General features: G+C 36.4%; 1 long non-coding RNA gene across 1 annotated transcript in view; it reads right to left on the reverse strand.

Annotated features, from left to right (window-relative positions):
* Positions 1 to 562: 562 nt before the first annotated feature.
* The window catches only part of LOC309662484, a 40,554-nt gene continuing 19,694 nt past the window's right edge, over positions 563 to 21,422 (reverse strand). Inside the window, exon 2 of the long non-coding RNA XR_014264729.1 lies at positions 563 to 21,063. This is a non-coding gene — a long non-coding RNA (uncharacterized lncRNA). The remainder of the gene's footprint in view (positions 21,064 to 21,422) is intronic.

The following is a 21,422-nucleotide window of genomic DNA, read 5'->3' on the forward strand; positions in this document are numbered from 1 at the left end:
GTTTTGCCAACTACAGAGAAAAAACGCATGACAAACATAAAACAAAGAGGAAGATTATAGATTTAAATGCAACTATACTGACAGTTACATCAAATGAGTATGGTCCAAGTGCTCCAATTGTAAAATGGAGAAGAATAAGACTCGACTATATGTTGTCTATGAGAAATCTACTTTAAGTTAAAGACAAAGATATGTTAAAAAAAAAAAGTAAACGGACAAGAAGTGATATACCACATAAGCACAAGTTAAAACAAAGTTGGAATGGCTATAAAAATAATTAGATAAAAGTTTTAGAGCAAGGAATATTATGAAGGATAAATAGTGATGTTTCATAATGTTATAGGGTCAATTCATAATTGAATTGGATGAAGGTGGTCAAAAGACACAAACTTCCAGTTATAAGATAAATAAGTACTCGTACTAGGGATGTAATGTACAACATGATGACTAGAGTTGACTGCTGTGTTGTATATTTGAAAGTTGCTAAGAGAGTAGATCCTAAAAGTTCCCATCACAAAAAAATAAATAAAACTTTTTTTGTATCTATATGAAATGATACATGTTAACTAAACGTATCGTGGTAATCATTTCACAACATATGCAAGTCAAGTCTTTATGCTGACCTTAAACTTATACAATGCTGTATGCCAATTATCTCAATAAAATTGGGAAAAAATGGGTCAATTTATCAAAAGACATAAAATCCTAAATATATATGCAACTAATCTTCAAAATATATAAAGTCCAAACTGGCTTCAACAAGAACAAGTGGCTTATTAGCTGGTAGCTAGTCCGTAAGCTTACATTTTTCTAATCCTCCTTCAAATAAACGGCAATGGGTGGAGAGGGAGGCACTAGCAAGGCACATATTTCCTCCCGTCATGTGGGTCAGCACAGAGGCCAAACCTGAGTGCTTACATGGGGAGAAAAAGTTTGGGTTAAAATAAATGTAAAGAATGTAAAATAATCGCTGAGGGTAAAGGAATTAACAAAGGAATTATTCATAAGGGAACATCAAACATTATTTTGGTATCTTGAGAAAGACTTAAAGCCAAAAAATAATTTTCTTTCTTAGCTTTGACTCAGATGCTGGTAAGGATGATACATTTTTTTCCACCAATGCTCCATCCTTACTAGAATAAAATGCCATGACCTGGGAGACAGCATAAAGCAACATCGTTATTGGAATGGCTTACGTCGTATGCTTCAGTGAAATCACAGAAATCCTCCCGATGTCTAAATGGAACAACACTAACATGGTATGTCTTTGGCTCTCATTTTACAGGTTATATTTACTATTAGGACCCCAAATGAGACGATATCTATGAGAATTTCTTTCCCTAGGTCAAACATCATGCACTCTGTTTTGTGTTAGAACTGAAGATAATTGTGTACCTATAAATTTTAATGAAATGCTAAGAAAAGATTATAATGGTAGGCATTACTTGCCTAGTGTGTCATAGTATTATACACCAATACCTTTAAGGAAAAACTAAAAGAATATTGGTGTTACTGAGGTTGATCAATCCATACAGCTAACCTAGTGGTTTCATACACTAGAGATACAATATCTGCAATTTAGAGAGACTACCTATAGAGGACATTCTGGTATCCACAAAGGTATATATAGGAGTACTCATTTCCCATATGACTTTGTCCTGGGAAACAGGGCATGTTTGGTTACAAGATATGTTTCCCAATTACACATGGGCAATTAGCGCATAGTAGGAACAACATACATGATGGATAAAACAACATTTACTACCAGACCAAAGAGTGCTTTATGGGGAATAAGAGAAAGCCTAGGAATGTTTAGATGAACAGAATTTGCTTTAATTAGGAGAGTTCTCAAAAAAAAAAAAAAGACCCTGCAAAAAAATGTGGCTTGGAGAGTATTCAAATTTTATGAGGTAGACATCAAGCTGTTTAGTTTGATGATGCAGTTTTAACTAAATAGTTTTTACAAATGGAACAAAGTTAAGACAACAAGCCCAAACACAACAGTGAAGAAAAAGCTTTGTACTATAGCACAAGCAGGAGTTTTAGATATACTACTTCAAATGGAGGCCAAAAAAAAAAAAAAAAGCCAATCCCATTGGCCTGGTATACAACTGCCAAAACACAGGTAGTCCATTCATGGAACTCTATGGATCCCCTCATTAACACAAGTTTCCAAATGGGGAGTATATTTTACATAGTCTTCTTAACAGCTCTGGCAACATCAACGGACCAGAATAAGATAGCTCAATTGTACAACTTGTGAGTATAGAAAAATCTTTAACTTTTACATGAATACTACCAAAAGACAGTTGAGGGGCTTTCTTAAAAGCCTCTTCCATTTGAATCCCATTTTGATTTGATCCTGTGTGATGAAGGAAGGTATCTTCACTCAGAACACCTAGAACTCCATATTTCACTAACACATCATCTTTGGTTAATAACTGTGTACATAATAATATTTGGCACACAGGAAATAGTTATTTCTATTGGGAAGTAACAATAATACAGTCATAATTTCTGCTTTGTTTTGTAATTATATTTTTAATATTCATAGAAATGGTGCAATTTGGTACAATTCTGAGATCACTGGTAAAGTCAATTTGATAGGTGAAAATAAGACATGATAATACAGACAGAGTTGATCAAATGTACTAGGAAACTGAGTGAAAATCTGCTTAGGATGCAATCTCAATGGAAGATATTGGCCTGAAGAGGACTTCTATCTCATTAATAATGGGTTAATTATTTATTATAAGCTATAAGCATAAGCTTATAATAAAGTTCAAACTACAGTAGGCAAAGACTGTAAGAAAAGAGTTAAGCTGGTGCAAAAACATGGTAAAATTTTCACAGAAATTGTTAGTTTAATTGTCTCCTTAAATTGATACCTATACCTCACTGGTACAGGGTGGATTTATTTCAGCTGGCCTGGATTGATCTCATGCTTATCTCCAGAGCTACTGACCCTTGGGCAGTGCTATGGAATCTATTGTAAAGATAAATAATATTCTGCAACCATGTGTCTGTGAGTTGTTTCAGAACAGGACTTAATAGCTTGAAAATATTGTTTAGAAATACTAATTGGATTTATGATTTGCACCTGGTTTCAGTAAACGGTAGTGATAGGGGCTCCAATAGGGCTGCTCACATAACTAGAACATGCTTACAAAATCAGCACACTCTAAAAAATCTTCATCATGAGAGACCTTGGGCTTCCTGCTACTTATGTGCTTCGCTTACAGGCAGGTTGGTAATGGTTCGAGACCTTCAACAATAAAGTTGTTTTGTGAGGAGAAACTGTTTGAGACCTGTGAGTCCTTGTAACAACCTCACAATTAAGTTGATTAATGGGAAATTAACTCAATTGTATAGTCCAATACCATTTTCTCAAAAACTGATAAAACAAGCATAAAGATATAGATGAACTGAACAACACTATCAACTTTGCCAAATTGGCATGTATAGAACATTCTATTCCATGTTAGGTGACTAAGCATTCTTCTAAAGTGTACACAGAACATTCATCAAATCAGACCATATTCTGGTCCATAATCAAAAGAAATTTAAGAATATTGAATGCATACAAATCATGTCCTCTGAACAAAACAAAATTAAACTTAAAGAAAAATATCTGGACACTTCCCAAATATATGAAAACTAGACAACACACTTGGAAAAAACTCATAGTCAAAGAGAAATCACAGGCAAATTATAAAACATTTTCAATAGAATGAAAATGAAAATACCACATACGAAAATATGAGGCACATAGCTAAAGCCTTGCAGGGCATTTTATAGCATTAAATTAAATGATCATTTTAGGAAAGAAGAAAAGTTTCAAAGCAGTGATTTAAGTTTCAACTTAAGAAACTAGGGAAAAAAATCAAACTAAATCTAAAGTAAGTAGAAATAAGGAAATAATAATAACAGAAATCAGTGAAATATAAAGTGAAACAGAAAATCAAAAAAGTAGAGAAAATCAATGAATTCAAAAGCTGGTTCTTTGAAAAACACAATAAATGGATAAAGTAAACTGATTTTAAAAAAGAAGAAAATACAATTTACCGGTGTAAGGAATGAAGTTAGGGGCATTACCATAGACAACTGATAATAAGGGAATTTTATGAAAAAATTCATGCCAATGAATTAGAGTACTTACATGAAATGAACAAATACTTTGAAAGATACAAATTACCAAAACGAAATCAAGAATAGAAAACCTAAATAGCCTGTTGCCTACAAAAGAAACTGAATTCATAAATAAAAACCTTCCAAGAAAGAAAACTCTAGGCCTAATGGATTCACTGGTGAATTTTATCAATCATGTAAGGCAAAAATAATGCTAGTTTTACACTAGCTGTTTTTCAGTTCATTTTATAAGGCCATCATTACCCTGGTTTCAAAATTAGACAAAGATACTACAAGAAAACTACAATTCAACATCTCTCACAAAAAACCTTTACAAAATATTAGAAAATTGCGTCAGGGAGAAGCAGGAGAGGTAGAGAGGAGGCTGAGGGAAGAATTAGCTCCTAAAGCCCCGCTCCAGGCACCTGAGGAGTGAGTCCTGTGCAAGGCTTCAAGGACCTCTCAGAGGATACCATCTGTCACCAGCTGCCCTGCCCCCTCATCTGTTATCACATTTTACAGTCAAAGGGCCGCTGGGAAGGGAAAGCTCTCGGGACGGACCTTTGTGTCATGCAGCCAAGCAAGCCCCAATGTCCCTGGACCTGCTGCCCAAGCTGAGCACGGCAGCCCCTCACCACCCATGACACCCCACACTCACGACCCAGGCTCTTCTGGACCCCTTCTTACGTACCTGAAAAGATGGTCCAAATACATGAAGATGGGACGTGGGCCACCAAGGTCAGCCCTCCTGAGGGAGGGAATGGCTCGCCCTGACCTGGAGCGCGCTCCTGAGTGCCTCTCACAACACCTCACTGACTGCAACTAGTCAGTTCAGGCAGCGGCCTGAGCAGGTGCAATCACTCACAATCAGCTGAATTGATTCCACCCCAGGACATTAACACTGCCTTGCTGGGAATCAGTCTCCTGAGATTTTCAAAGCCTTTCAGCTGCTTACAAAGCTCCTTGGCCAACCACATGTCTGCTGGGAGCCCCCGCACATAGAAAGGGAGCATGTTGGCTTGTGTCAGCTGGGAATCATCTCATTCAAGGCTCACACTTTCCAGCTGGGGAAACTAAAACCCACAAGGCTCAGCCCCCTCCATTCATCCCTATGCACAGTGTGACGGCACAACATAGGTCCCACTCCAGGGCTTCAGGCCCCTACAGCCCTACAGGTGGGGTTTATCATTGGAGGGGGCTGTTGTCTGAAGGCTGCATATTTAGGCCATCGTGCGGCAAAATCCTGAGTACGTATGAGGTAGGTCTCTGTCTCTCCTCTCTGCCTTCTGAATACTAGGAATGTATTTATTTCACTGAAATTCTGACCACTAATGAGTAGTTGATGGGGAGAAACTGAGACCAGGGAAACACCCTTCTCCACAACCACTTCCTCTCTCGCTTTAATATTGGGGCTTCTTGCTCAACTAGGTCCATACCATGATGATTACAAACTTCCCAACTCCTCTCTTCCTCCTAGTGTGTTACTTCTTATATCTTCACTGGAGGGGGGAAACCACGTACTTATGATGACAAAACAGTGTGGGAAACTGCAAGTGCAACACAGGACAAGCAGGAAGGTATCAGATCTCTTCCAAGACACAGGCTTATAAATTTCGTAAATAAAAAAATTTGAAATGAGGCAAACTCATCACATGGTTCACACTAAATATGTGCAAGCTTTCTGTATCAGTCTTAGCTCAAAGTAGGTTTTTTAAATTGAGACATAATTTACATATAACAGTTTCAGGGGTGCATCATAATTTGATACTGTGATCATTTCTCAATATAAAAATAAGTCTAGTTAACATCACCATGCAGAGTTACAGGTTTTTCCTTGTGATGAGAACTTTTAAGATTTACTCTTAGCAATTTTTAAGTATAAATACAGTATTAATTACAGTCACCATGCTGTACGTTACACCTCCAGGACTTATTTTATAGCTGCAAGTTTGTACTTTTTAAACCCCCTTCACCCATTTTGCACCCCTCCAACCTCCACCTCTGGCAACAACCAATCTGTTCTCTGTATCCATGAGATTTTGTTTTTTAGATTCCACATATAAGTAAGATCATACAGTAAAAAAATTAGTTAATATATAAAAGGGATAATACATCATGACTCGGTGAGTTCAACCTAGGAAGCAAGATGAATTTTAAAATTTGGGGCTTTTAAGATGAAAACCAATCAATGTATTTCACCTCAACAGACAAAAAAAAGTAATATATCAGTAGATGTAAAAAAGGCATATAAAAAAGTTAACATGAATTCATGATTAAAAACTCTCAGTAAACCAATAATACAAGGGAACTTGAACCAGTAAAGGAATTTGCATAAGACTTCATTTGTATCATACTTTATAATGAAATACCCTAAGATTGGGAACAAGGCAAGGATGTCCACTGTCACAATTTTTATTCAGCATAATGCTGGAAATTCTAGCCAGAGCAATAAGTCAAGGAAAATAGTAAAAAGCATTCAGATTGAAAAGAAAGAAGTTAAATCATCTTTATTCAAGATAATCTGAACATCTATATAGAAAAGTCTAAAGAATATGCAAAGACTGCCAGACTTAATAAATGGATTTATCAAAATTATAAGATATAAAGTAAATATAAAAATTCAACTGTATTTCTATATACTTGCCACAAACAATTGAAAATTAAAATGTAAAAACAAATACCATTTTAATATCATAAAACATATGAATTACATAGAAATAAACTTAACAAAATATGTGCAAGATCTATATACTGAAGTCTATAAAAAATTGCTTAGGGAATTATAGAAGACTTAAGTAAAGGATATATGTATATATATACATATACATATATATCATGTTTGTTGATCAGAAATCTAATACTACTAAGCTGTTAATGCTCCTCAACTTGATATACAGGTTTTGATGTAGACTTTAAAAACCAGCTTTTAAAATTTATAGATAAATGTAGAGGATCTGGAATAGTCAAATGTGTGAAAAAGTAGAATAGAGTTGCAGGACTCTTACTACATGAGTTCAGTAATCATTCTAAGGCTACAGTAATTTAGACTGTGTGGCATTGGTGTAAGGGTAGAAATATAGATCAGTGGATCAGAATAGAGAGTCTAGTAACAGACCCATACCTATATGGTCAATTGATTTTCAACAAAAGTAACTCAATGGATTTTCAACGAAAGTAACTCAATGGATGGAATGACAGTGTGGTAGACTGAATAATGCCTCCTCCCAAAGATGTCCATGTCTTAATCCTCTAAACCTATGAAATATTACCTGTATGGCAAAAAGAACATTGCCGATGTTGTTAAGGATCCTTTTTTCTGAGTGGGCACAATGTAATTATTCAGGTGGGCATAATACAATTTCCAGGGTACTTATGAGAGGGAGGAAGGAGATTCAGAGCGAAAGAAGGCAAGGTGATGACAGAAGCAGACTCAGTAAACTAGATTTGACAGTGTTATACTGCTGGTTTTGAAGACGGAGGAAGTGGCCAGGAGCCTTGGCAACCTCTAGAATCTGAAAAAGGTAAGAAAAGGATTCTCCCCTAGAAGCTCTAGAAGAAACCAACACTGCCAACATCTTGACTTTAGCCCAATAACACTGATTTTGGACTTCTGACTTCCAAAACTATAAGATAATCAACTTGTCTTATTACCAGCTACTAAATTTCTGATAATTTGTCATAGTACTAATAGGAAACAAATACAATAGCCTTTTGAACAAATGGTACTGGAGCAATTGGATAACCATATGCAAAAATGAAACTCCTACCTTACCTACACCATTATGAATTGTGAATAAGAATGAGTAATAAACCTAAATGTGAGAGCTAAAGATATACTTCTAGAAAAAGCACCATAGGAGAAAATTGGATTAAGCAAATATTTCTTAGATAGGATACAAAACCATGAATGAACAAACAAACTAAATAAATGGGACTTCATCAAAATTAAAATACTTTGCTCTTTGAAATATACTACTTAAAAAAAAGAAACAGCATGATATTTGCAAAACATATAAATAACTTGGATTTACAACACTTTGAGAAGACAAACTAATTTAAAAATATATAAATAGGCAAAATCTTTCAACAGATACTTTATCAAAGTTGTACAAATAGCAAATAATCATATGGAAGAATGTTCAACATCCTGTCACTGAGAAATGCAAGTTAAAAACATTAGATAGCTACCTCACAGTTCCTAGAATGCCTAAAACAAACCAAAAAAATCACACACACTCACACACACACAAAACTGACAGTACAAGTACTATTAGTGACACGGTAGAGAAACTGGAACTCTTATATATGGTTGGTGAGAACTGCTGGCCTGCAAACTGGCCACCACAGTACACGGAGGGCAAGGATCTGAGGCCAAAGAAAGCCAGGCCACTCCAGATTGGTAGGTGGCACGTTTAAGAAGCAAGAGAATTTACATACGAGGCTTGTCTTCAGCAGCCGAAAGACGAGATCTCCGCACCGACCGCCAGTCTTAAAAGTTTACGTAGAGGATTTAACTGGGTTCAGTCAGCATATTCGGCCCAGATGGTCTCAACAACACCTTACTCCCTCAAGGCTGCGCTCTTCAAGCAGCTTCCAGTGGGGGAAATGGTGGGCGGAATGTACGTTCCAAGGCCGGGGGAGGGGTTGAGGAGCATCGAATGGCCCGAGTCCAGCATGCAGGTCGATCAGCTGTCGTGTCCTCTCAGTGACCTCCTCCAATAGGAATACAAAGTGATACAGCTAAATTGGAAAATCGCTTGTTAATTTCTTATAAAGTTAAATATAAATTGACCATACCAATTATCCAACTAGCCAGTTGTGTAAGCAGAAAAATGAAACTAATTATCCTTAAAACATTTGCACTTGAATGTTCATAGCAACTTTATTCTTAATAGTTTCAAACTGGAAGAAACTGAAAATATCCATCAACTGGCCCTTAGACAAACAAATCATGGTATATTCATATAAGAAGATACAATGAATAATATTCAGCAGTGGAAAGGAACAAAGTACCGCATTTCAAAATGAGTTGTTGTATGAAAATTTTACACCAAAAGGAAAGAACGATTTTCCCTATTTGAACCTAAAGTAAAAGTGCACAATTTGGCACCTTCTTATGGTTTCTTACCATTTATTTTAGGAGTTATCAAAACACTCAGTTGTTTCATGGTTTGCACTTTCCAAATGTCACAAACAGAAAGTCACTTAGATGAACATGCTAGACCAAAAATCTACAACTTTCAAATTCCCTGTTTAACATGTTTAAGGTAAAATTAAATGCCCGAGGCATTTAATTAATAAAATTTCCTGACCCTGGAGTAGCCTCCTCTGAGAAATAGGCACATTTTATTTAAAAACAACATAAGTATGCACAGATGTGGTTTATGCTTTAGTCTTTCTATCAAGGGGATGAAACTCAGACCCCTTGTGATAAAGGAGGGGTATGGTTTCTACTGGGAAACTTTGCAATTAAATTGGGTCTACCCTTTAGAAAATGTCAGTAGCTTATACAAACTGTTTCTATTTAGTTTAACACAATGTCCACTATAACTAGCTACATTCTCTTTATATTACACGTATTTTTTCAATTCTCTAATTCTTTGTTTAAAAATAAGCGTTTACATTTATAAACCTGTTAGCATTGGCAACTATGTTAATCTATAATTTAATTGTGTAAGAAACACAAATCAAACTGGTTTAAACAAGAAAGAGAGTGTATAGGATTTCGTAACTGAAAAGTATATGGTATCATTTCAGACACTGACAATAATAGCCGCTCAGATGTTATCATCAGGACTAGATCTTCATCTGCATCTCTCAACTCTTCTCTCTTCCATGTTGTTTTTATTTCCCAGGCAGTTCCCTTCCCAGTCGTGGCCCCCAGAAGCTTGATGCCTGTATCTCAGTAGTTCATGTAAAGAGTAATACCAGTTTCTCTTTCTTAATAGCTTCAGCAAAATGTCCTGAAATAACTGCTGTTGATCTGCTGAGGGTAAATCTCTGAACCAATTACTGTGGAGAGGGAAACAAAAATTCTATTCTTGGCTAGGAGGGTGGTCATGGCTCATTGCTAGAACTGAGCTATGGTTAGTATGTTGCAACCACTTGAACTGAGAGTTACAAAGTTGTGATTTTCAAAAAGCAAATCAATATCCTCCTAAGGAAAGTTTGGGATTAGAGGCTACTCAATCCACAAATTAAACATAAAAGAAAGCCAACAAACACAATCTATCCTCTGCAGTAATTGAACAGGATGCTTAAATAAATCCTTTGCACAGAGTTGTTGCTTAAGAAATATTTGTTCACTGAATGAAGCACTTTAATGCTTACTTTTTCTGTGTAAACTCCTTTTGCTCTTAAAATTGGAATGGTTTCTCTCAAGATAACCTAATCTTCCTAAACTTTAGAGAGTTTTTCTTTTGGCATAGGAGAATTCCAAGAAAGATCCATGAAAATTAGTCTCCTAATTTGTCTTTTGCTTCCATATTTTTCTTCCACTGATACATTCCTTTTGTATATCTAGTAATTAGTGCCAATGCTGTTTCAAAGAAGCTAACTTTCTTCATCCTAGTAGGGCTCTGGATTGCAGGGCTGGAATAAAGCCACAGAAATGGTCCACCATGTCCTCAAAAGATCAGTGATTTAAGACTTACTGTTATAGAACATACCCTATATATTTCATTATTATATATTAATTATTATATATTTTATATATTAGTATTATTTTATATATTAATAGAAAAAAGAGATTATTGTGAATCAGGTACACTCTCCATCCTGGTTCCTTTTGTTATCAAAAGTAAAACTTTGTCAGAATGCTGGCCAGAATTAGGAGAATAATGGGATTTTTCCTCTATAAAACTAGTCTAATTAGTTTGTTCCTCAGTAATTTGACTTCACTATCACAAACCTCCAGCTGACCAGGCAAATATTTTTAAAATCAATAGTAAAGGATATTGGGACTTTGAAATCAGAATTCTGATAAACAAAGTTATTTTGACCTCCATGAACATCCTTTTCCCTTAACAATGGGTTTTTGAGAACCATAACTTCAAGTGTGAACTCTGCTTGACTTAAGCCATCATACCATCTACTCTGCCCCTAGAACTGGACAGAAGATCCAAATCAGGCTAATGAGATTTTAATCCTGCTATGGGCCGGAGGAAGAGCAAAAAGCTTTCTCTTTCCTGCTGGATAAGAAGAAAAACTTTGATTTGGGTGCTGCTGGCCATTGTTTTATGGCCACAAAGAAAGATGGTGCTGCAGAACAGAGTCAACAATGGTAAGCTGAGTGAAGAAATAGAGGATAATAGCAAGTCCTTATTTGAGTTCCAGGATCAAGCCTCTCTGAAGCAATATTAGTTATACTAGCATTTGCTTTGAAGAGTCAATAAATCACCTTTATTGTTTAGGCCAGATTGAGAATTTCTGTGACTTGCAACTTAAAATATTCTAATAGATTCCGATTCATATTAGTAAGTATCAACAATTATTTCTTAATTTTTTTAAAAGAAAAAAGAAATCAAAGCACAATCAAAGATAAAACACTGGGGACTTCCTTGGTGGCACAGTGGTTAAGAATCCGCCTGCCAATGCAGGGGACACGGGTTCGAGCCCTGGTCCAGGAAGATCCCACATACCTTGGAGCAACTAAGCCCAGGCGCCACAACTACTGAGCCTGTGCTCTAGAGCCCGTGAGCCACAACGACGGAGCCCGTGAGCCACAACTACTGAAGCCCGTGCACCTAGAGCCCATCTCCACAACAAGAGAAGCCACTGCAATGAGAAGCCCACGCAAGGCAACGAAGAGTAGCCCCCGCTCACAACTAGAGAAAGCCCGCTCGCAGCAACGAAGAAACAATGCAGCCAAAAATAAATTAATTAATTAATTTATTTTTTAAAAAAAGATATAACACTGAACAATATGTCAGGGAACCTGGGTTTTAGTCCCTGATTTCCAAATAGCCAAGCTGTTCGATTTTCCTGGATTTTTAGTCTTTTAAGCATTAACATGGAACCAAAATCCTGTACTGAACTTTTTTAAGGCTCAAATGACACAACCTACATGAAAAGTCTTCATAATATCTAAAGGGTTATCAAAATTCAACCTAATACGGTGTTGATGTTAATGAAAGACTAACACAAATGTTTCAAGAGCACCCTGGACCACTGGATTTGTCCGACTACTTATGATACTTGGTATGTGTGTGCAGTGAGGGCAAATTTAGGCCAAGTCTCCATCGACAAGAAAAAAAAAAATCAGGCCGGTTCCCCAGATAATTCAAATAGCAAATTTACCTGCTCAGGGAATGACCTAATTCCCTTCACTTCCCTGGTCACTTGCCTCTAATGGGCACTTTGCTTTATAAGTAGGAATAGCTTATCACCATGTCCTGTCCAAAGAGGAGAGGGAGGCACCTCTTTCTCTTCTCTTGACCTTCACTCTCTCTCGGTTGCCAGACTCATGATGGTCTATTGATAATCCCACAATACCTTCTTATATGAATAGAGACTGAAAGAAAATATAAAAACTAAGATAAAAAAATCTGGTATTGAATCCAAGAAAGTTTTAAAATTGTGCCTGGACACAGTGTGTGTCTAGGTCACTGACATAAAATTCACCAAGGGTGGTTATTAGATTACCGGGTCCAGCCTCCATACCCACAGATTCCTGTCTAGTAGGCATGAGACGGAGCCCATGAAACTACAAATTTAATAAGCCTCCCAAGTGACTCTTAGGCACATGAAAGTTTGAGAAACATTAACACAAGTCAAGTCTCAATGCTTTTCCTCCCTGTTCTAATTATTTGGTCTTTATAGTTGATTCTAAAACTGGTTATATTATAGACTTTTGAGGTGGTCAAAAATAGTCTTAGGAGATAGTCTAAGTAGTTTCCCATCACAAAGGAACAATGGGGGCTCTACTGTCATGACTATAGAGAAAAATAAATAAGCACCTATATGTTAAATTGACATTTTCTAAGGGAGACCTAGCATAACACATATTTACAGAGAGGATGTTAAGCAATTGAGCATATTTAGTGATAATATACTTTTTGCTATTTGAAAACAACAAACAATTGCGTTAGTTCTGTTTTTAAAATAGCAGATCCCAGTTACTTTGCCTGCGAGGTTACTCATCCAAATTTTTGTGGGAATTTTTAGCATAGACATATTGTATATGCATGGCACCAGGTTATTTTGGCACAATCACATCAGATTAAAGGTTTGCTGAGACATCCTGTAAATCTAGATAAAACAGCTCCCAATATCTGCAACTGTCAGTGACAAAGCTCCAAATGCCCAGTCTTCAGAGCAACAGCAGTAACTTATATAACAGTCTACCTATAATTAGTATTTTGGCAAATCACTACAGATACCAAAGAATGTATCCAAACACTGTAAACTAGCTGTGTAAAGGCAAGAGAGAAACATGAAGCAAAATAGGAATATAATCACCTAAATGAAAACATCCAGCTTATACATATATGCCTTCTAGGAGAAAGATGGAAGGAAGGAAGGAAGGATGGATGGAAGGAAGGAAGGAAGGGAGGGAGGGAGGAAAGAAGGAAGGAGAGGGAACAAAAACAAATTCCAGGTTTAAAATAATACTATTTTTCAATATACAGGTGAACACAGGAAAGTAATTTAATTGTATCCACTAGAACAAACTTTTGAGCCAACAAATAGCTATAAAATATGTATTTTGCCAATATCAAATAGTTTTAGTATCTGATTCAAACCCTTTGAATCTTATAAAAATTTCAAGTGCTGTATAACACATCTTATCTCTCGATGAGTGAGAATTCATTTCGTAATGGAGAACAATGGTTTCATCCAATTTCCTCTGAGCTCCCAGGACTGGAGCATAATTAAGCCCCTTCTACAGATAGTGTTAACACCCTTTCTGACCATTTCCAATCATTTTTCCTTCAAGTGTGGGCCCAGCTCCTGAGATCTCTGTTTCAGCTGCCAAGCTGACAGAGGGGAGGTGGGGGATAGAGGGGATGGACTGGACTAATAAATACAAACTAAAACAGGTTTCATCTTGGAGTAGAGTTAGTTTAGGTGTAGTTGATTCAGCAAGAGCACCCAATCTGAGTACCTGCTTCATGTCAGAACCTGTAGTAAGACCATAGAGTGAGATACTGTCTTTGTTATCAAGAAATTACAATCTGGTGGTGGGATTCTCCTTTCTGTGCTCCACTTCAGGATGACTTGACTCCGATCCTTTGTATTCTGACATTTGAGGACTTTCTTCTTTTGATAATCTTCTGTCTCCCAAGCTTTATTTTTATTATTTTAAGAGCTGTCTTCCTCTTACCTTTCCTTTATATCCAACTATTTTGAAAAGAAGTCATCCCTCAGTGTTTGTATTATTTAACCTTTCCTTAGAGTTTGATTGCTGCTCCCACCATCTCATTGAAATCACTTTTGTCAACGTCCTCAATTACCTCATCAATGGTGATTTTTTAGTGTTTATTTGAATAAACCTCTATAGTGCACATTATGCTGCTGTTTGATTCATTCATTTAACACTTACTGAGTGTCCTTTAAGGTTCAGACATTGCTCCTGGTGCTGGGGATTTAGCAGTGAACAAGTCAGGCAAGTGCCTTGTTCCCAGGAAGCTGACATTTTAAGTGAACACTCAGTTTGGTTATTCATCAAATTCCTTTGTTTCACTGAAACCATATTGTTGGTTCTTCTACCTTTCTTATCTTTCCACTTCATTCCTTTATAGTATCATTTATTCTATCTGTGCCTTAAACATCAATACTTTTTACAAGGTTTTGCCATCAAACTATTTTTATTCTTCCTCTCCATTCTCTCCAGAAGTGATTTCATCTACTCTACTACCATTTACTGATCCTGACTAAATGTCTATATCCATCCCTGAGATTTCCCTGAGCTTCAGACTTTCACATCGCAGCTGGAAAGCTCAACCTGCATGCCTTGAAGAACCTCCATATTAATATACCCTAAAGCTTAACTCATCATATTCCTCTGCCTCCAAGCAATATCTTCTCCTGTGTTCTCTATTGCATCTGGTGATATCATTAACCATCCCAACCTATGCTAAAAATCTTAGAAACACCCTCAACTTTTTTCATTCCCTCAGTTGTCTCTATTCTCTATATACAATTAATCATCAGAATGAGCCAGTTTACATCTTTAGGATTCCTTGAATTCTTCTCTAATTCTTTCTTCATCATCTTTCTCACAGCCTAAGTTTGGACATTTCTAGACTGGACCATGGCATCACCTTCCTGATGAGGTGATTGCCTCAAATCCATCTCTCACACAACATCCAGACTAATGCCTTTGCTTAAAACTCTTGAATACTACCTATCATCCAAAATTCAAGTAAACATTTCTTGACTCACAGTAGGTATGCAGCAAATTTTTGTTAAACTAGATTGCTCTAGGCCATGGTAAATTATTTCCCCCTGTATTCTATATATTTTTGATAAATAGGGCACATACCCATAGAGAATAAAACAAAATGCCAAAAGGTGGTACATGATTACTAAATAACCATTTTAGTTCTGCCTACAAGCTCTGAGGATTGAGTTTTAGGAGGAATAAAGAGCCAAAACATGATTTTGTTTAGCCAGAGTCCCAAAGCAAGCTAATTTGCCTCAGGACATAATTTATTTATTGGGAAAACTAGCCAAATTCATGATGTTCTGCTATCAGACCAGAAGTAGACATTACTTAAAAAAAAAATAAAGGTGAGATTTTCCTAAGCTTATTTTAAAAGACACATGTTTCTACAGGCAGTGTATTTTATCAATTAAGATAAAAAAATTTGGAATCACTTCTGTACATAAAGTGTTCTCAGATAAAATATTCACTCATTAATATTTTAGAATATAAATGGTGATTCTAAAAAATATTACTAAGATGTGGGCTGCCAGCTACTTAACACCACAAGGCCTGTTCTCGATATAAAAACATTAGCAATAACAAAATCACAGAATTCATTAAATAATTTAAATGAAAGCTTTCTGACCTACTCAGCTGTCCCCCTCATTCTTTTATATTAAAGATTAAGTCAGATGTTTACAGAAATTACTCCTCTATTTGTCCCTAGATTCATGTTACTATTATTCTTCATACTCAAACTAATGCATGCTTCTTCTAGTGATAATTTTTGAATAAGCAGGTTGGGTATCTTTTTTATGTAGCACCTCTAACGGTGAGGTTGTATTGGTATATCGTCATTCTGATGTTGTTGTCAATAATTGATGTATACATTTTGGAAGTATAAAAGATGTGTCATCACAAAAGCTAATAATGCTACCAAGTATATTAGTCAGCAAAAGTGTCACAGCTAAAGGTTGCCATATTGAATTCTGGAGGTCATTCAACAAACCATGTCCCTTACATTTGACATGTTAATATCACCTTTAGGAACAATAACATGGCCTATACTTTACATGAGGTCAGCTCATTCCTATCACAAAGTAGAAATCATCTAGGGTTGTCTATTCAATGAGGCATCATGGATAACTTCCTTTTCAGTATATGAACAGCATGCACAATTGTGGATTCTTAATGGAGTCAGGTTTTCTAACCACATCACATTAACATATATGAATGAAAATCTTCTCAGGGGAATCCTACAAACTTTTGTCTTATTGTTTTAAACACATATGCATATATGTGTATATATGTTTTTAACATATATGTTTTTAACATATATACACACGTATACATACATATATTTCAAGCATATGAATTTTGAATGTAGAGATAAACATAGCCAACAGTTAATGTGATAAATTTATAACATCTGAACTCAGCTCCATCATTTTTTGGTTATATAATTTTCCTGAAGGAAAAAATATAACAAATACATTATATTATCAGAAAATCTTTATTGTGGGTATGACTATCTTCCAGTAACTTGATATTCAAAAGATGATTGAATGGCTAACATATGGATTTCATATATTATTGCTTCTTTGCAAAGTTCAACAAACTCATTTTCAATTGCTACAGTATTGATGGAATTAAGAGAGCATGTAACATATTTTTTACTTTAAGTCCAAGAAACATAGTACTCATTTAATATTCCTTTGCTAATAGCATCAACTTTGCTGGCCTAATGCAAGGTCTTGAGATATTTTTACTATAATGATTTGCCTTTCAATTTAGTTAGGATTCACAGCCCTGGAAGGAGAGTGGCCTTAGTGCTTTAGAATCTACCCAAACCACAGCAGGTGTCAATGCTAGAGTCAAGATTGGACTCAGGCACCCTTACTTACATTATGGCACTCATTACCAAAGGCTGTTATGCTAATTCTCTTTGGTTATAAATACTGTCATTTTTTTAATGTTCCCTTTAGAAAAAAGCTGGAGACCATAGTGTGAAAAGGCTGCATCTGTTCAATACTGTCTGCACCTCCCCTCTTATTAGGTTCATGTGACAGGCTCAGTTAAATGTTTATCCGTGACTAATAAGGACCTCTTTTCTAGACTCCAATTGACTCATTTTGAAAAGTCCGTGATATTGACATTCCAGTTACCACCTCTGGGACTGCTTCTCAAGCTGGAAATAAAAGTATCTGCTGCTCTGTTCATGATAGACGCACCTGTGTGGAAAAAGCCATCAAATAAGCAAAGGCTTTCATTTCTACTTTTTTCAGTCTCATGTAACATTTCTATCTTATTTCTCACTACTACCCTGATAAATCAAAATAGATGCACTTTCTCAGCCATACACACCTTGTGTGCTTAAATTTTTACAAACCTTGTTCAAGGTTTCCTCTGCCAGGGATGCTCTTGTCCACATGTTCATAGGTTACTGATCCTTCACGGCCCAAATCAAAGTTCACTCTATCCTCAATGCCTCCTCTGTTCCCCGTTCCATGGCAGGACACACTATTTCTGTCTTCTGGACCTCCACAGAACTGTATATTTACTTGTGTTGTGGAATTGACTGTTTTATATCTTGTGCAACATATTGCCCTTGTCCTAATATAGATACTTATAAATTTTTTACTTTTTCCCAGTCCCCTTTGTATTATAGTTATTATTGTCCAAATATTATCTACTCTCCAAAACTGTACGTTATAACATCATCATAACTGATAACCTTTATTCAACTTTCCTGGGAGAAGCACATAGTACTAAGCACTTCATATTAACTGATTTTATCCTTACAGCAGCTCTGAAGGTGCTTTTATTACTCCCATTCTTTAAGAAGGAAGAAATAAAGATGCAAAATACTTCAGCACCTTTCCCCAAAATGCCCAGTAATCCAAGGGCACAAGAAGAATCCAGAGCATAGTCTCTGAACTACTATATACCATATACCTCTATCTTGCAAAGAATAGGAATTAAAGTTCCTACATTCTTTGATTAATTCCATAGAAGCTAAATTTTTAAATCATTTTTATTTATTTGGGTAAATTTTTAAAATTTTGCCACATAATTAGCAGAAAATTTTCCCCTGGAGTCAATATAAAGTGGTGATTTTCAAAGAGCCAACTGCATTAGAATCACCAGGCACTGGTGTTAAGCTGCAGATTCCTGGGCATCTTCCTACACCTACAGAATCAATAACTTATGGGAATGTGGGTTTACAAGCTCCCTGCATGAATCTTACACACTTTAAATTTGGGGACGCTCTAGTTAAAGCAAAGTGCTGTGTGTTTTCTTCTCTGTCTATTGTGATGGGAGTTGACCTTTACCTGGTTATAGGCCATCCCTTATGTTTTCAGGCTTTCTGGTTGCAGGCTATGAAGTTGCTGCTCTGATACACGAGGTTGCAACTTATAGCTCATGCCATTCAGTTACGCAGGGACTGCAACTTAAAGTTTCACTGCAAACGGTCTGCCTCCAGATTCTGTGCTCAGACTTAGAAAGTGATAGATCTAACTGAAGCAGAAGCTTCTCAGAGGCCGCCACGGCTGCCGTGCTCGTTGCCTCCCCTGTAGACTTAGGAGTGAGAATAGGTTTGAAGAAATTATCACAGGCTTCACATGTTTACCTTGTAACCAATTCTGGTGAGAGGAGGCAGTTTTGTTTTTTTTCCCCAGTGACTTGTTTTTGTTAACTTACGTCTCTTTAGTCAAGAGAGATGACTAATTTTGGGAATTTTATTTTTTCCATTTAACTTTTCATTCATTCAGCAAACATCAAGTACCAGTGTATGCAAGCCACTGTAATAAGGATGATGAATTAAAGATGAATTGAATATGATCTCTGCCAGGGAGAAGATGTAGCAGCCAATCACATGAACAATTAAATTACACCTTATGAGAACCCAAGAGAAGGAAAACTGCATGGTAGGTGAAGTAAAGACAGTCGAGAGAGAGAGGAGCGTTCCACGTAGAAAAAATAGCATGTGCAAAGAGGCTGAGGCAGGACAGTGTGCTTAGTTTAGTGAACCTGCAAGTAGAAGTTAGGGCCAACCCTTTCTGAAGCAATTTAAAACACATTCTTCATTTTTTCCCCAATTGAAATACAAAACACATTTCTCATCTCCTGCATGATAGTTCTTGTAAGTTTTTTTTTTAACGTCTTTATTGGAGTATAATTGCTTTACATTGTTGTGTTAGTTTCTGCTGTATAACAAATCATGGTCAGTAAAACCTTGTTATAATGTTCCCATAAGAAATTATTAGCTGAATATCAAATTCTATTTTTGCTTTTAACATCTTTATTGGAGTATAATTGCTTTACAGTGTTGTGTTACTTTCTGCTGTAAAACAAAGTGAATCAGCTATATGCATATGTATATCACCATATCCCCTCCCTCTTACATCTCCCTCCTGCCCTCCTTATCCCACCCCTCTAGGTGGTCACAAAGCACCAAGCTGATCTCCCTGTGCTATGCAGCTGCTTCCCATTAGCTATCTATTTTACATTTGGTAGTGTATATATGTCAGTGCTACTCTCTCACTTCGTCCCAGCTTCCCCTTCCCCATCCCTGTGTCTTCAAGTCCATTCTCCACGTCTGCGTCTTTATTCCTTTCCTGCCCCTACGTTCATCAGAACCTTTTTTTTTTTTATTTCATATGTATGTGCTAGCATATGGTATTTGTTTTTCTCTTTCTGACTTACTTCACTCTGTATAACAGACTCTAGGTCCATCCAACTCACTACAAATAGTTCAATTTTGTTTCTTTTTATGGTTGAGTAATATTCCATTGTATATATGTGCCACATCTTCTTTATCCATCATCTGTCGATGGACACTTACATTGCTTCCATGTCCTGGCTATTGTAAATAGTGCTGCAATGAACATTGTGATTCACGTCTCTTTTTGAATTATGGTTTTCTCAGCGTACATGCCCAGTAGAGGGATTGCTGGGTCATATGGTAGGTCTACTTTTAGTTTTTTAATGAACTACCATACTGTTCTCCATAGTGGCTGTATCAATTTACATTCCCATCAACAGTGCAAGAGGGTTCCCTTTTCTCCACACCCTCTCCAGCATTTATTGTTTGTAGATTTCTTGATGATGGCCATTCTGACCAGGGTGAGGTGATACCTCATTGTAGTTTTGATTTGCATTTCTCTAATGATTAGTGATATTGAGCATCCTTTCATGTGTTTCTTGGCAATCTGTATATCTTCTTTGGAGAAATGTCTATATAGGTCTTCTGCCCATTTTTGGATTAGGTTGTTTGTTTTTTTGTTATTGAGCTGCATGAGCTGCTTGTATATTTTGGAGATTAATCCTTTGTCAGTTGCTTTGTCTGCAAATATTTTCTGCCATTCTGAGGGTTGTCTCTTCATCTTGTTTATGGTTTCCTTTGCTGTGCAAAAGCTTTTAAGTTTCATTAGGTCCCATTTGTTTATTTTTATTTTTATTTCCATTTCTCTAGGAGGTGGGTCAAAAAGGATCTTGCTGTGATTTATGTCATAGAGTGTTCTGCCTACGTTTTCCTCTGAGAGTTTTATAGTGTCTGGCCTTACCTTTACATCTTTATCCCTTTACATCTTTAATCCATTTTGAGTTTACTTCTGTGTATGATGTTAGGGAATGTCCTAATTTCATTCTTTTACATGTAGCTGTCCAGTTTTCCTAGCACCACTTATTGAAGAGGCTGTCTTTTCTCCATCATATATTCTTACCTCCTTTATCAAAGATAAGGTGACCAAATGTGCGTGGGATTATCTCTGGGCTTTCTATCCTGTTCCATTGATCTATACTTCTGTTTTTGTGCCAGTACCATACTGTCTTGATTACTGTAGTTTTGTAGTATAGTCTGGGAGCCTGATTCCTCCAGCTCCATTGTTCTTTCTCAAGATTGCTTTGGCTATTCGGGGTCTTC

Source organism: Balaenoptera physalus (assembly GCF_965194825.1).
Source record: "Balaenoptera physalus genome assembly, chromosome: 6".
Lineage (NCBI taxonomy): Eukaryota > Metazoa > Chordata > Mammalia > Artiodactyla > Balaenopteridae > Balaenoptera > Balaenoptera physalus.